The 13,034-nt window shown below is 47.8% G+C and overlaps 1 protein-coding gene across 4 annotated transcripts in view; it reads right to left on the reverse strand.

Moving 5' to 3' along the window:
• The window catches only part of ELFN1 (extracellular leucine rich repeat and fibronectin type III domain containing 1), a 110,201-nt gene that overhangs the window by 74,256 nt on the left and 22,911 nt on the right, over window positions 1-13,034 (reverse strand). For all 4 annotated transcript variants that reach the window (XM_042798362.1, XM_042798364.1, XM_042798363.1 and 1 more), the window contains one exon: window positions 12,463-12,578. The gene's annotated coding sequence lies outside the window, so the exon portion shown is untranslated. The remainder of the gene's footprint in view (window positions 1-12,462; window positions 12,579-13,034) is intronic.

A 13,034-nucleotide genomic window follows, 5' to 3' on the forward strand; every position in this document is an offset into this window, starting at 1 on the left:
AAAAGAAAACTAGAAGTTTTTTCTTATTCAGCTAAATGCCAATGTCTTAGCTCCCTCATGGAAATTTCAGTTAACTCCTTAAAATCTCCCAGTTATTCCTGCCGAAGAGCTAATCCCCTCAGGAGCAAGAAGACTGATAGATCTCCTTTTCTGTAATAAATCTGACTTATCAGCTGTAACGAGGCAACATTTCAAGCCTGGTTCTTCTCTCAACGCACAAATACACAATAGTTTGGGGTGGCAAGTCTCTTCCAGACATGTCATTGAGGAGAAGGGCAGGTGAAAGTAAGTCCCCTGTCCTTTGGATGCAGGAGTGAGCTCCACTCTGAGTTATCTACAAGACTATCTGCAACATTGGACCAGCCACGGCTTAGCACTGCTGAGTCCTGGAGACCTCCAAGGATGGAGATCTCACGGCCTCTCTGGTCACCTGCTACACCACACTCTTAGTGCACATCTCTTTCCAAATGCCCAGCCTGAACCTCCCAAGCTGCTTTTGTGCCCATGGCCCCAGGTTAGGCTGCCTGCTTCTATTGAGAAGAGTTTGGTTCTATCATCTTTGCAATCTCTGTCCAAGCAGCTGTAGTTATTTGATGCTGCCCTTCAAACCTGGATCCTGCTGGCCATCAGGATGCAGAGTCTTTGGATGCCTTGAAACGTTGGTCTGACATTGTTGGTGAAGGGAATATCAGCACCACATTAAACTATAAATTAAGCCACAGACTTCCTTGGGCTAGTTTCTGGTCCCTCCAACAGGACTCCTTGACCCTTCACAACTGTTCTGGTAAGGACCAGTCAGATGATGAAGGTGGACCAGATGGCAACCACTGCTGTACTCAGTAAAACATGAAGGACACCTCATAACTCAGCTAGCAAGGTAATACATCTCACCACAATCTTTTGATATCTTTCCTTTCTATCTGCAGACTCTCTTCCCATGCTCTGGCCATCTTGTTTGCTGAAGACCTTGACTCGTGTGGAGCTGGACAGGTTTTGTTGTTAAAACCATTTTCTGAGGTTTACCTAGTCCAGAGTGGAATCTCTGTTAGATAAGGCTCTTTTCTCTTCAAAAAGATGAATAATTTCTGTTATGTTGCCAGTGGAGCACAGGGAGCCACTGTCCCAAAGTTTTATAAACATAAAATGGAGATTATGGTCCCTGAAGTGATTTAGCAGGAAACTTCACCACTTTTCCAGGGGCCTTCCTGTGTGTGAAATGGAAAGAGCGTTGCTGCCCTGTAGCTCCTGGTTTGCAATGTACTTAGAAATTCTTGAATACCTGGCACTAGACATGCCGTATTATCTCCTACCTCATCTCCTGTTTCTAAAGCTGGCGGCCTGGCCAGGGGAATTATTCCAGATTTGTGCTGTCCAGAAAACAGCCTGGCAGGAAGATTTGCAAGTCACGTCTCCCTGCTCGGTGCCATCTCCTGCCCCATTGCTCAGTAACCCACTAGAGATGATGAAACTTGGGTTCTCCATCCTGGGATTAGTTGGCAACCCCAAACCAGGAACTGGCAGTCAGTTACTCACTGCCTGCTGCCAGCTCCGAGGGCTGCTCACTGCCTATTGCCATCACACTCGATGTTCCCCCCAAGACACCACTACCTCAGCCTCTACTGCAGAGAAACCACAGCCATGTCCAACACTGCCCTTTCCACCCAGGCCTAGGGACCAGCAATGAGATTGGGTGACACTGGGGCGCCCAAGAGAGTTCAACCCTTGTGCAATATTTGCAATACAGGAAAATATCCTGGTTTCTTCATCCTTCCCATTCCCAAGCCCATATGGCAGTGGAGATGGAAAGGACTTCAGGACGCTACTATTTCTTGACTGCCCTACCACAGGTCCTGCTGGAGGTGTTGGGGCAAAAGGAGCAAAAGTCAATTTACCAAGTACCTCTTTCCAGCACAGTTCCAAGTCAGATGCAACTTCCCAGTGTTGCCTTCTGCATATTTTATCTGCTAACAGATTCGCATAGATTTAAATACAATACAAAGCTGCAGATACCATCAAAAGAGAATAGAGAAGAAAGGTCTGGATAAGCTTGTCCTTTTTCTTTAGGCTTACGGAAGGTGCCACTCTGAGAGCTCTGAGAAGGGGCATTGGCAGGCAGGAGCTGTGCCAGACCCTCACCTGAGCAAGCACTGCTTGGAGGGACAGACAGGAGGCATGGGAGGCTTCAGCAGTTAGGTCCAATCATCTGAGGTGCCCAGGACAGGGGCTGGCACTGGTGATGCTGGAGTAAAGCACTTAGCAACCTCAACCCATACCAGTACCACCTGAGAGAGCAGGATATCAGCTCCAAACATGCTACGCAGCATCTCTCCAGAAAGAGGAAATATCCCTCGGATAATACAAAGGTTTCATGCGAATACCCCGCTGGTGAAAGAAGGCATTCCCCAGGAGGTCTCTGCACAGATACAGGTATGTAACACAAACCTTTAAACACATGCTCGACAAAGAGAAGCACCATGTTAGGTGATTAAATCCCCCATGTGCCTGCAGGAAGTGGGGAATATATCCTACTCATCAGAGCTGTGAAACCTATTCACCTGTTGCAGGAATTAATCCTTTTTTTACTAACAGAGAGTGGCAGAGCTGTGCAGACGGAAATTCTGTCTGAAATGAATCCCTGATAAAGAGGAAGCCAAGTTAAAAGGTGAGTTTTACTGCCTGCCAAGGCTTTAGGTTTTTAAAGGGTCTCTTGTAGAATTACTGTATTAGCAGGTTATTATGGGTATAGATATGAAACTGCCATGCACAGCAAGAAAAAGCATGGAAGTTTTGAGATGGGAAAGAAACACAAGGAAAAAATGAGGCAGAAGAGGGCAAGAGGGGGATAGAGGAGAAGCAGTGATGTGCAGAGGGGAGGGAGGCTGATAAATGATGGAGGAGATAGCAGAAGGGCGGGCAAAGAAGACAGCAATGAGCAGTAGGGTAAGGAGAAAAGAGAAAGAGAAAAAGAGGAGGAGAAAGGAAAAGAAGAGATAAATGAGGGCAAAGACCAACTCATCATTTCGCAATTCCACCCCGGTGGAGAGGAAAATTGATGTCTGAAGGTCTTTTATGGCCAACCTCCTGGGCATGGGACAAAAGACAAGTTATTACCAACCCCAGGTCAGGTCTGTAGCCTGCCAACTGCTTAGACACATTCAGAGAGCCCACAAGAGCCGTAAATCAAGGGGGCCAAAGAGATCACAGAGAGGCTGGGACCAAGCACAGAGCAGCAGTGAGCTCAGAAAATGCAATATAATCACAGGAGCAGAGCGAGCCTAGGAGTGACACGGGCTGACAGGGAGTGCCCAGCCCAAAACGGCTTTGCTCATCTCTCCTTCACACCATTCCTAAGGACAGTGCTCCCCGAAAGATGCAAGTCCCCCTGCATTTCCTCATTATTTCTCTTCCTATTGTATTTTCAGGATCTGAATACCATTTATTTTTGCTTGCTTGATTCACTCATTCATTGAGTAAAGGCATCATCACTATTATTATTATTGTCCCCATCATCGGGCTCCTCATCACACATTATATTATTTGCATTGCAGAGCTGGAAGATTTCAGGTTGAGGCAGGAAATTTGTGCAAGTTGTTATTACTGCAATCAGATGAAGTGAGAATTGGATCGGCAAAGGCTGCCAGAGCGCAGCTCTCCCAGCAGGACACAGAGGCTCTGCCCAATCGGGGGAAGCTGCTGCTTTATTGCACAGGTCCCGCCAGCAATTTCGGACTTGCTTTCGGTATCCCATCTCTCCCTCCCATCCCACCACCCAGCTCCCACTGGCTGCCAGTAGAGAACAGGGAAACGCATCAGTACAGGAGGGTGAGGAATCAGAAAAGACTTGGCGAGATTGCACATTTTCTGCCTTGCTGATGGTATTTATTAGACAACAGAAAATAGCTATTTTACCATGTCTTGTAAAAAAAAAAAAAAAAAAGAAATCCTCATTAAATTAATTGAATGTGCAGCTGCCGAACAGAGTGTTCCTCTCCCTGCCACCTCCCAAGCAGCCCAGCACTTGCTGGAGCAGAGAACTGGGCTGCCAAAAGTAGCTGAATTTAACTCAGGCGAATGTGATGGGAGAGGATGGACAGATGGACAGCCATCCTTCTGCTCCTCCCAGTCCCGGGGCTCTTGCCAGGGGACCTATGGGTGCCCTGTTTCCACACACGGGGTGCAAGGGCTGCCTTGCTCGCTGTGTTACGGAGAAGAGGGCTTGTCCCCTTCCCACCTGCACCCCTGCAGGCTCTCAGCTTGTGAAAGGAACTGGACAAGTTGCTCAGCAGGCTGCAAATGCCTCCTTTTGCCATAGCACAGCACAATACAGACTTCAGGTCGAGGAAGTCAGAGTTGCCCATCACCCTATGTTGAGCACGGAGGGATCTGGGGGCAATTAAAGTTCTAATTTCCATGCCTCTGCCATCCCAATGTGAGCTAGTCAACCCATCCCCATCATCCACCCCTACATGTCAAAGTTTGTCCTGAGCTGGTGCTTGCCCCGTGGTGTTCAGCTGAGATCGCAAAACCAAGAAAGCCTCAAGGCTGGCTGACTGCATAGGCCAGAGGAGCTCCTACACATAAGCCTTCATTTTGGCTGAGAACAGACCAAAAATCATGAACCGAATCCTTCCACAAGACAGCAGTGACATAAACCAAAGTTCCCGTATGATTTTAACGATGCTAATGGGGTTAGGAGAATAGCAACCAGTTTAATGCCAGTGTTACAAATTCATTTCTACTTAGCACTGAACAGCACTAAAGGGTTTTAAGTGAACCTTTTCTTCTGTTAACTGGTGGAGCATGAGGAGTGGTTGCCAAAATCCCGTACTACACATGGCTTTGAGAAGCAAGCCCACCGGTTTGCACTGCCAAGGTGTCCCAGAGGTACCAGATGCCATAACATGCTGCTTTAGCCAATATATTCATTGCTTCACCAGCTCAGCACAAGTAACACCTGAAGAGCGATGTCTAGGACTACTTTGGGTCCAGCAGATCTTCTCCTAAGGAATTAAAACCCTCTGTTAGATGTCTCAGCATCGCTGCAGTATAATCCATATTTAATCCTCACTTGCATTTTCTGTTGCTAACCCCTCTATTTATGCCAGGGAGTTTCTGGTGCCTGCACTGCTCCTTTGAAGGTGCAATCTCTCCTCTGTGGTTCTCTCCTCTTTCTAGGAGGCTTTTCTATAGATTTTTCACTGAGACGATTTTTTACATGTCTCTTGCAGGAAATCTGTTCCCTTAAATTTGCTCCTTCAGCAGTTATGAAGCAATTGGAGGAAGCTGACCTCAGAAGACAGGTCTGGCTGCAGAAAAGTTGTTTTCATTGTGCCCGTGGAGGAAGCAGGAGATGGGCTTTTGGACTTCAGCATGCAAAGGAAAGTTACAGGACTACAGCATGTCGAATCACTTCATGCCGAAATAAATCCTGACATAATAAGCCCTAATACCACCAAAGAAACTATTACAGTCAGTCACAAAAATAATCCACATTGAAAATCGTTGAAAATACCTCTCCCCAGTGGAATAGCATGGCTCCAGAGGATCAGTTCCAGTCAAAGACAATAATTTCATGTTTACCCAACAGATGAGGGCAGCTCCAAAAGGCAAATGTTTGTTGCCAAAAAAAACGCTGCTTAAGCAAGATTTTGCACCTCCCATCAAAGACTTGCTTTTAAAACTAATGTGCAAGAACAAAAGGGAAGACCAGGAAAGGCAGAGATCAAATCAAAGTCCAGAAGGATGTTGTGACTGTCTTACACCATTTTCTTCCATCCTATCAATCCTTAATTAGCAGCAGTAAGGGCAGAGCGCCAACCCAATTGCTTCACAAGCACAAATTTCTTGGTTTTCAGAGGTTAATGGCAAAATTTCTCCCAGCCTTTGCCTGCGTTGCCACTGGTCTCAGGGATTTGTAGACAGAACCATGTCTGCAAGTCACTGACTTTATCTGCAGCACCAGTTGGTTGTCTGTGTGCAGGGTTGTACGTGGCTTTGCAAGCGTGGATCCTGACTGCATGGTACATGCACACTGCCTTGGCCAGTCTTGGTAGTGCCAATCTCTCAGAGGAACCTGCGAGACAGGGCCACCAGACTGCTGAGCTTCCTTGTGGAGTGGCTCACAGGGTCGTCTTAGAAAGTAAGTTAGTCAAAAAGACATGGCAGAGTAGCAAAAACAGAGGGACAGGCATTTTTTGACTTGAAAAAAACATTTGCTTTCTTAGGAAAAAATATCTAGCATCCATTTAAAAAAAACAAAACAAAACAAAACAAAACAAAAACAAACACCGATTTCTTTTAATTAAAACTTGAAGCCTTTCACAGGGAATTTTGATAAAAACATTGACATTTTGCAGTGTTGCCCATGGACAAATTATAAGCATTGAAAACTGAGACACAGGCACTGTGCAAGTGCCTCTGCACATGCCATAGCAATTTGGGAAGGACATTCATCTTCCTGCAGTCAGGTGTGTTGGTAATTCTGTGATGTTTCCCATGTGCTTGTCCTTCCCGTATCCACGTGCAATGTATGCAGCACGTGGGGCCATGGCAGGTCTGGGAGAAAGCCAAGAGAAGGTCGCATGGTTGCACACGGTTAAGAAAAAAATACAGCGTGCACGTTGCAGTGCTCTGTATGCATGGCTTTGCAGGCACACAGGGCTGCGAGTGTCGTTTAGAAAAGGACTTTGTGCCTGTACGTCTCCTGGTGCTTATGCAGACACGGAGCTGCATTGCTTCACAAAACCCACACACACTTTTACAGCTGGATGGGGTCAAGGTCGCTAGCTGGGACAGCGAGAGGTGAAGCACAGCTCTGAGATTTCGGGTAACTTGTTGTTTCTGAGGGGGATTTGTGGAGCTGCAGGTTGATGAGGCACCTGCAATTCTTTCAGACATCTCCACTACCCTGGTCCTTGCACAGAGGGATGCTTCCACCTCGTGAGCCAGAAATGCTGGTGCTTTCTCCTTATGTTTATGAACATTTTTATATATCACTGCTTGTTCGAGCTCCCAGCTGCAGACAGGAGCCCTTCTGCAGGCCCTGCTCAGGCAGACATGGACCCGTGGCCTCCTCCAATCATCCATGGACGAAAATGAGAAGAGACAGTTAGCAAAGGACCTCATCCTCCAGGTCTGATGCACAGGTGAGGAGCTGTTGCTTTTTAATACCATGGGTCTTATCTCAGCATCATCTCCTGTTGCTCCATCCCCCTGCTCCTCCCATGTAGGGGAGCCCTCGGCTCACAGGAACAAATCTGAGCATCCCCAGATGATTAAAGGAATCCCTGCCTTTTAAATTGCTCTGATTGGGGTTGATGGCTGTGTGGAGTCAGACACTTGGCTCTAATGAGGTGTGAAAATCTCCCTGCTGTGACCAGCCATTCCCAGCTGTGGAAAATAAGGAGAAAGGCAAAAGGAGAGGGAAGAAAAAAAAAAAAAAACAAAAAAAAAAACAACACAAAACAAAACAAAAAAATCACAAGCAACAACAACAAACAAACAAAAAGAAACAATACACCTCCTCTAGTGGCAGTCCCAGTCCAGACAGAGGTTTGTTACTCAGGACAGTCCCTCCGGGGCTTTACTCACTGTCTGCATGTGCCTGGAAGAGGCAAGCCTGCTTCTCAGTACTAACGGGAATACACGTACATGTGGCAGCAGTGGCTTTCTGCTCCGTGGTAGCAGATGAATCAGGGTTCTGCTCTGGCACAGCTCAGCATGACCAAAGCAGCAGGGCCACAGTGGAAGCTCACTCCCAGGCAGAAAATGCCTCCAGGTTTCACACTGGGCTCTGTCCTGGCTCTGGCTGGTCCCACCCCTATTCCCATGCTGGCATTGGTGGGGAGGGGGTAGATGTATTATCTGAGACCACGGTGTTGCAGGTACGTTCAGGCTGCCATGGTATAGCCATGCTCAAGCCATGACTCCTCTGAAAGACCCTGCGCTGAGCTGGATGGGGATCCAGCCCCGGGGGCTGCAGAGCATGGTCAGCACCCCCAGCCAAGCAGCACAGCACAGGGGCTTCACCACGAGACCCACCGGTGTGGGAAGAAGGATCTGAGCAAGCAAACCACGCTGTCCCTGACACACGGGGACTGCTGGCTGACACTTCTTCAGGTTAGTCTTTGTGGCTGCTGCTGACAGGGGAACAGCTGTCAGCCCTTTGCACGAAGGCGATGTGAACCCAGCCACTACCGTCTCTGCCTTCTCTCCCCACCACCTTCCTCCGTGGTTAACTTCCTAACAACACCCAAATTCAAAGCAAATCTCAGCATGCACAATAAAATCCTTCCCCTCCAGACAAGTCTGGTTTTCAGAGGCTCTCCTTGCTGTGATTCGCCCTTGTGCAGCAAAGGGGAAGAGCCAGGTGGGCTCTGAAACAAAGGATGAGTTTCCTCACGCTTGGATAGGGCTAAACAGAGGCACAGGGGGAGGCCAGGCACGGGCCGGAGGTGTCCTGCAGTGAGTGACCCTCAATGTGACATTGATGGCTCTTAATTCTTAAGCCTGCTTTGGAAGGATTTCAGTAGATCCTATTAAATCACTGCAGCCTCTCCATCTCCGCTGTCTCGGCTCAGGGTAACGTTACGTGTTCTCCTCCACCAGCTCTCTCCACAAACTGTCCATCCTCCTCTTCCTCCACAGGTCTTTGACTCAGGAAATGCCACCAAGCCCTTTACCTGCCACACAGAATGGGGCTGCCGAAGCCATAGCTGCCCTCAGCTTGTTTACCAAGGCACAGCTCAAATAGCATTTGCTTAATTCCCCTCCATCTCTCGCTAACGAAGGGCACGGCTTCCTGCAGGTACACTACCAACTCCCTGCAACTGGGATGTGCCATGCATAGCATTAAATATTTAAGCGCTTGTCAAAATGTTGTAACGATTTTTTTGTCTTGTTCCATTAGCTCCTTTTCCAAAGGCCACCACTGGAACTACTGAACATTTATTTCTATTGAATTCAGCTTAGAAGTTATGATCTGAGAAACCGGGAGACAGGACAATATGTTCTGCGGCGCCTGCTTTTCCCCACCACCACTCAGCTGAGACACATCAGCCTTTGAAATACCATTTTTATTCCTACCTTAGAAAAACTAAAATAAAGAGATTGATTCTTCCACCTGCTTGATTTGTTTCTGCTGGCTAAATAAGGTACATAAATATCAGTCAGATGGCTTCCCCATGTAAGTTTTGGGGCCATTGGTTTAAACGCCTTGCACGGTTTGTGGTACCAGCTGTGTGAGCTGGATTTCCTCCCCAGTTGCAAAATAAAGTATTGCTATTACGTGATTTTCCTGTTGCTAGAGAGGTATGCACACAAATCTTCCTCCCTCACTGTCTGTGCATGAACAGCATCTTATTACGCTAATATTATGAGTATTAGACAAAAAGCACTGAAGAAAGCCAATGGAGACAGCAGGTAGAACTGGAGTCAAAGTGCAGGCAGGGGGGCTGGAGGGGGCTATGGCCCCCAGGTTTGGTTCAGGTTCACTGTACCAAGAAGTGCAGAGCCAGAGGGAGTTGCACGGGGTGGGGAAACACCTGCAGCCCCCAGGGACATTGGGGAGATGCCCAGTGCACCAGCCCTTGGCCATGGGATGCCTAGGTTTGCATGAAGGAGCTGAGCTTGCTGCAGGCCAGGCCAGGACTGCTGGTGGCAGCCCTGTGGTCACCACCCTTCCCTCCTTTGGGGGGGGGGGGGATGGGAAATCTAAAGAATTCTTAAAGACTTCCTTGCATTTGAATTCCTCTCTATTTAAAGAGATGTGAGATCCCAAGAGTTCCAGCCCTGTTGCCTGTGCCTGGATGCTTCACAAAGTTGTAATCCCCGCTAGTGACATCACAGACTGTTGCCATGGGGATGTCACAAACTCATTGCCATGGGGATGTCACAAACTCAGCACTGTGAGTTCACCATGGTGGGATGGGCAGCAAGGGAGGCACTGCTTCCCAACCACCAGTGTCTCCGTTAATTAGCAAACTAGCACAGAAAATGAGGATGAAACACAGGATATGAACATAAAACAATTTTCTAAGTATGATCTATTGGAAAGTATTCCCTCATGAGAAAGTGCCTCCTTAATGGATCCTGCGCTCTTAAGTAAACCACAAAAGGCAGAGAATAAAATAGAAATTATAGTGATTTGTTTTATTGGGCATTTCATTGAGTAATTAAGAGGATAATTAGGAGAAGGAACATTAAAAGGCATTACACTCAGCCCCTGTCTTGCTCTAGAGGAGCGAGCTATTGAATGTGCAGCATCATCCAACGTTTCCCTGCACTAATGCGGGTTCCCCTGGGTGAAGGAGGCACGTATGGATGTGCTGCAGCACAAGGGGTCACATACAGGATGGGAAGAGGTGAAAAAGCATTTCCCCCGTGGCCTGGCAGGATGCTGGAGCTCTCCCAAGAAATGCAGATTGCAGGGATCAAACCCCACCTTCACAGCACCTCTTGGCATGTGATGTCAGGCTTTGATGCTTGTACATGGTGTGTTTCAGTGCAGGGGAGGCTAAAGGGAAAAAATGTAAACCAGTCCTGGCTGCAGAGGAGCTCTGGGGAGAGCTTGCCATGGTGAAACGCGTGCTTATGAAGCACCACAGCTGAGGCAGAAATGACAGAAAGCTGGAAAACCAGCTGAAAGATCAACACAACAGTTACCCTGTGCCAGGAGAGCAGCTCTGTCACCCATCCCTGCTTCTAACACTCATCTCTCCATTTTGCCTCCTCATCTTTTTCTTTGGAAAATATTTGTAAGAGTACCTGTATAACTAATCCAGATCCAGACAAGATCCAACACCACTCCAAGAGCCCTCAGCAGTCACAACTCGATCTGAACTGCTTCTCTAAGATACCCAGCATTTCTCACAGATGAGGAAAGCTTGGTGCTGGCCAACACATCCATGAAACAAAGACCAACTCAAGCAGCAAAATCTGCAGCTCCTATCTGACTCCCAGCCCATCTCGCTCCACCCTGTTTACCCACCAGCATGGACACGCTCTAACACAGATGCCAGGACACCAGGTTTCCTCTGCAGCCCACGTTACACGCTGGGGACCCCAATGCTCACACACAGCCATCTCCTGAGAGGCCCCAGGTGAAGGCCAGGCCCAGCGAGAGCAATTTGTCCACTGCAAGTCCCAAATGGTCACTGCAGGGAGTGAACACAGGCACGGTGCTGGGGAAATGCAAACTGGATTGACGCACACCATGAAAAGAAAGGGCTTTACTGAAAGAGGTGAAGCCCATTGGACATTGGTTTATAAACATCAAGATGACAGATAGGCTAATTCATGTTATTTACTCAAACCACTTGGCTCAGAATACAAAACAACCAACCAACCCAAATAAATAAGAAACCTCAACCTGCAACATGGCAGTGCTGACCAGTTGCCAATAATTGTGCAGTTCTTGGGTCTTTGCTTGTTCCAGGACCATGTATTTAGGAAAGCACATGATCTTACACGCAGGAAAAGGCTTGCTTGTTTTAAACCGGCCTCAGTGGCTGGAAATCTCTTTTTTCTCCCTAGGGAGATGGATGTGATGGTTATAATTCAGACACCATGCTGGGCCGGTGTTTCAGGGACAGCAGCTTGTCATGGTTGGGCCCAGTGTCAGACAGCTGTCAGAAAATCCATGTTTGGAAAGTCACCAACCCTCCTTTTCCCTGTCCCGGGAAGCACTGCTCTGCTCCACCCTCCCCTGCTCAGGGGGAGCAATCCCCATCCTCTCCAAAGCAAAGTAAAACCGTCCTTTTGGCTTGTCAGTGGCCCTTAAAGACAGGAGAGCAGCTTATTGGGATACTCGAGTGCCCGGCACAGCCCTAAAACAAGGCTCCTGTTTGAAACGCATGGATTGAGTCTGGATTAAGAAAGACCAGGAGGAGAGTCTAACTCTGCTCCTACAGCAAAAAGGCTGCTCAGCAGCAGCAGCCAACGCAGCTTCACCCCGCTCAGCCCTTCGTGCAAACCCTACGAAGCTGCAATGGCGCGGGGAAAGCTGTGATTTCCTATGCCATGTTTGACTTGACCGGGGAGAGGGTAATTGCCGAGCGTGTGCTCTGCTTCCCAATGCTGCTGCAGGGGGGAGAGCGGGGCTGCCTCGCTGCTGGCTGCAGGAGCGCCCAGCACTGCTCTAACCCTGTTATCATCGAGGGGAGTTGGACAATTAATTTCCACAGGGGCAGCTCAAGACCAACAGCAAAACCAGGGCAAAACGCCACCGTTAACCACTTCTGCCCAGTCAGGCAGAGCAGACAGAGCCTGGAAAGCCCAGAGCTGCGTGGGTGCAGAGTGAGACCCAGGCAGACAACTTATCTGCGGCTTGAGACAAGTTTAGAGGATCACCTCTGAAGTTTCCCTCTTGCAAGCACCTTATTTCTCCCCTCTGGTCAATGCAACAAGCAGGTTTAGTGCAACACAAATGAGGAACAGAGGTTCAAACAATACACCAGCTCATACCTGAAGGCGCATCCTTCCTTTCTCACCAAGCAGCGGGGAGGACATGGCTGCTGCGTCTCGGTATTTTTCCAACATCCTGCGTTGCAGGTAGATTTATGCACTGATCATAGTTGGAGCTGTTAATAAAAAAGTGGTAGAAAAAAAAATATTTTACTATGAAGTGTAGGGCTGCTTTTCTTCCAGCTTTGCATTATCCTGACTTTCTCTTTTTTAATCTTATTTTTTTTCCATGATTGACCATGTTTGGGGTTCAAAGCTTTAAATGTAAATCGGAGGTCTTCTTTCATCTACTGTGTGAGTCAGAATTATTACATGGCTGAAATGGGTATTTTGGGAGAGACCCCAGACCAAGCAGTTCCATCTTTAACTGGGAGCCAGAAGGATGAAGCTAATTTGCAAATAATGTTACGTGATGGTTTTACTCGAACTTGAGGGGAAAAGGCTGCAGTGGCTACTTGTCATTCTTTGTGAGAAATTGAACAAAACGGAAATAGAGTTCAGTAGTAGAAATTTTTATATATATAAAATAAATATTTATATTTTAAAAAATCCGCAGCAGACCTATTTCTCCC

Source organism: Tyto alba, unplaced genomic scaffold, assembly GCF_018691265.1.
Source record: "Tyto alba isolate M040663 unplaced genomic scaffold, T.alba_DEE_v4.0 Super-Scaffold_28, whole genome shotgun sequence".
Lineage (NCBI taxonomy): Eukaryota > Metazoa > Chordata > Aves > Strigiformes > Tytonidae > Tyto > Tyto alba.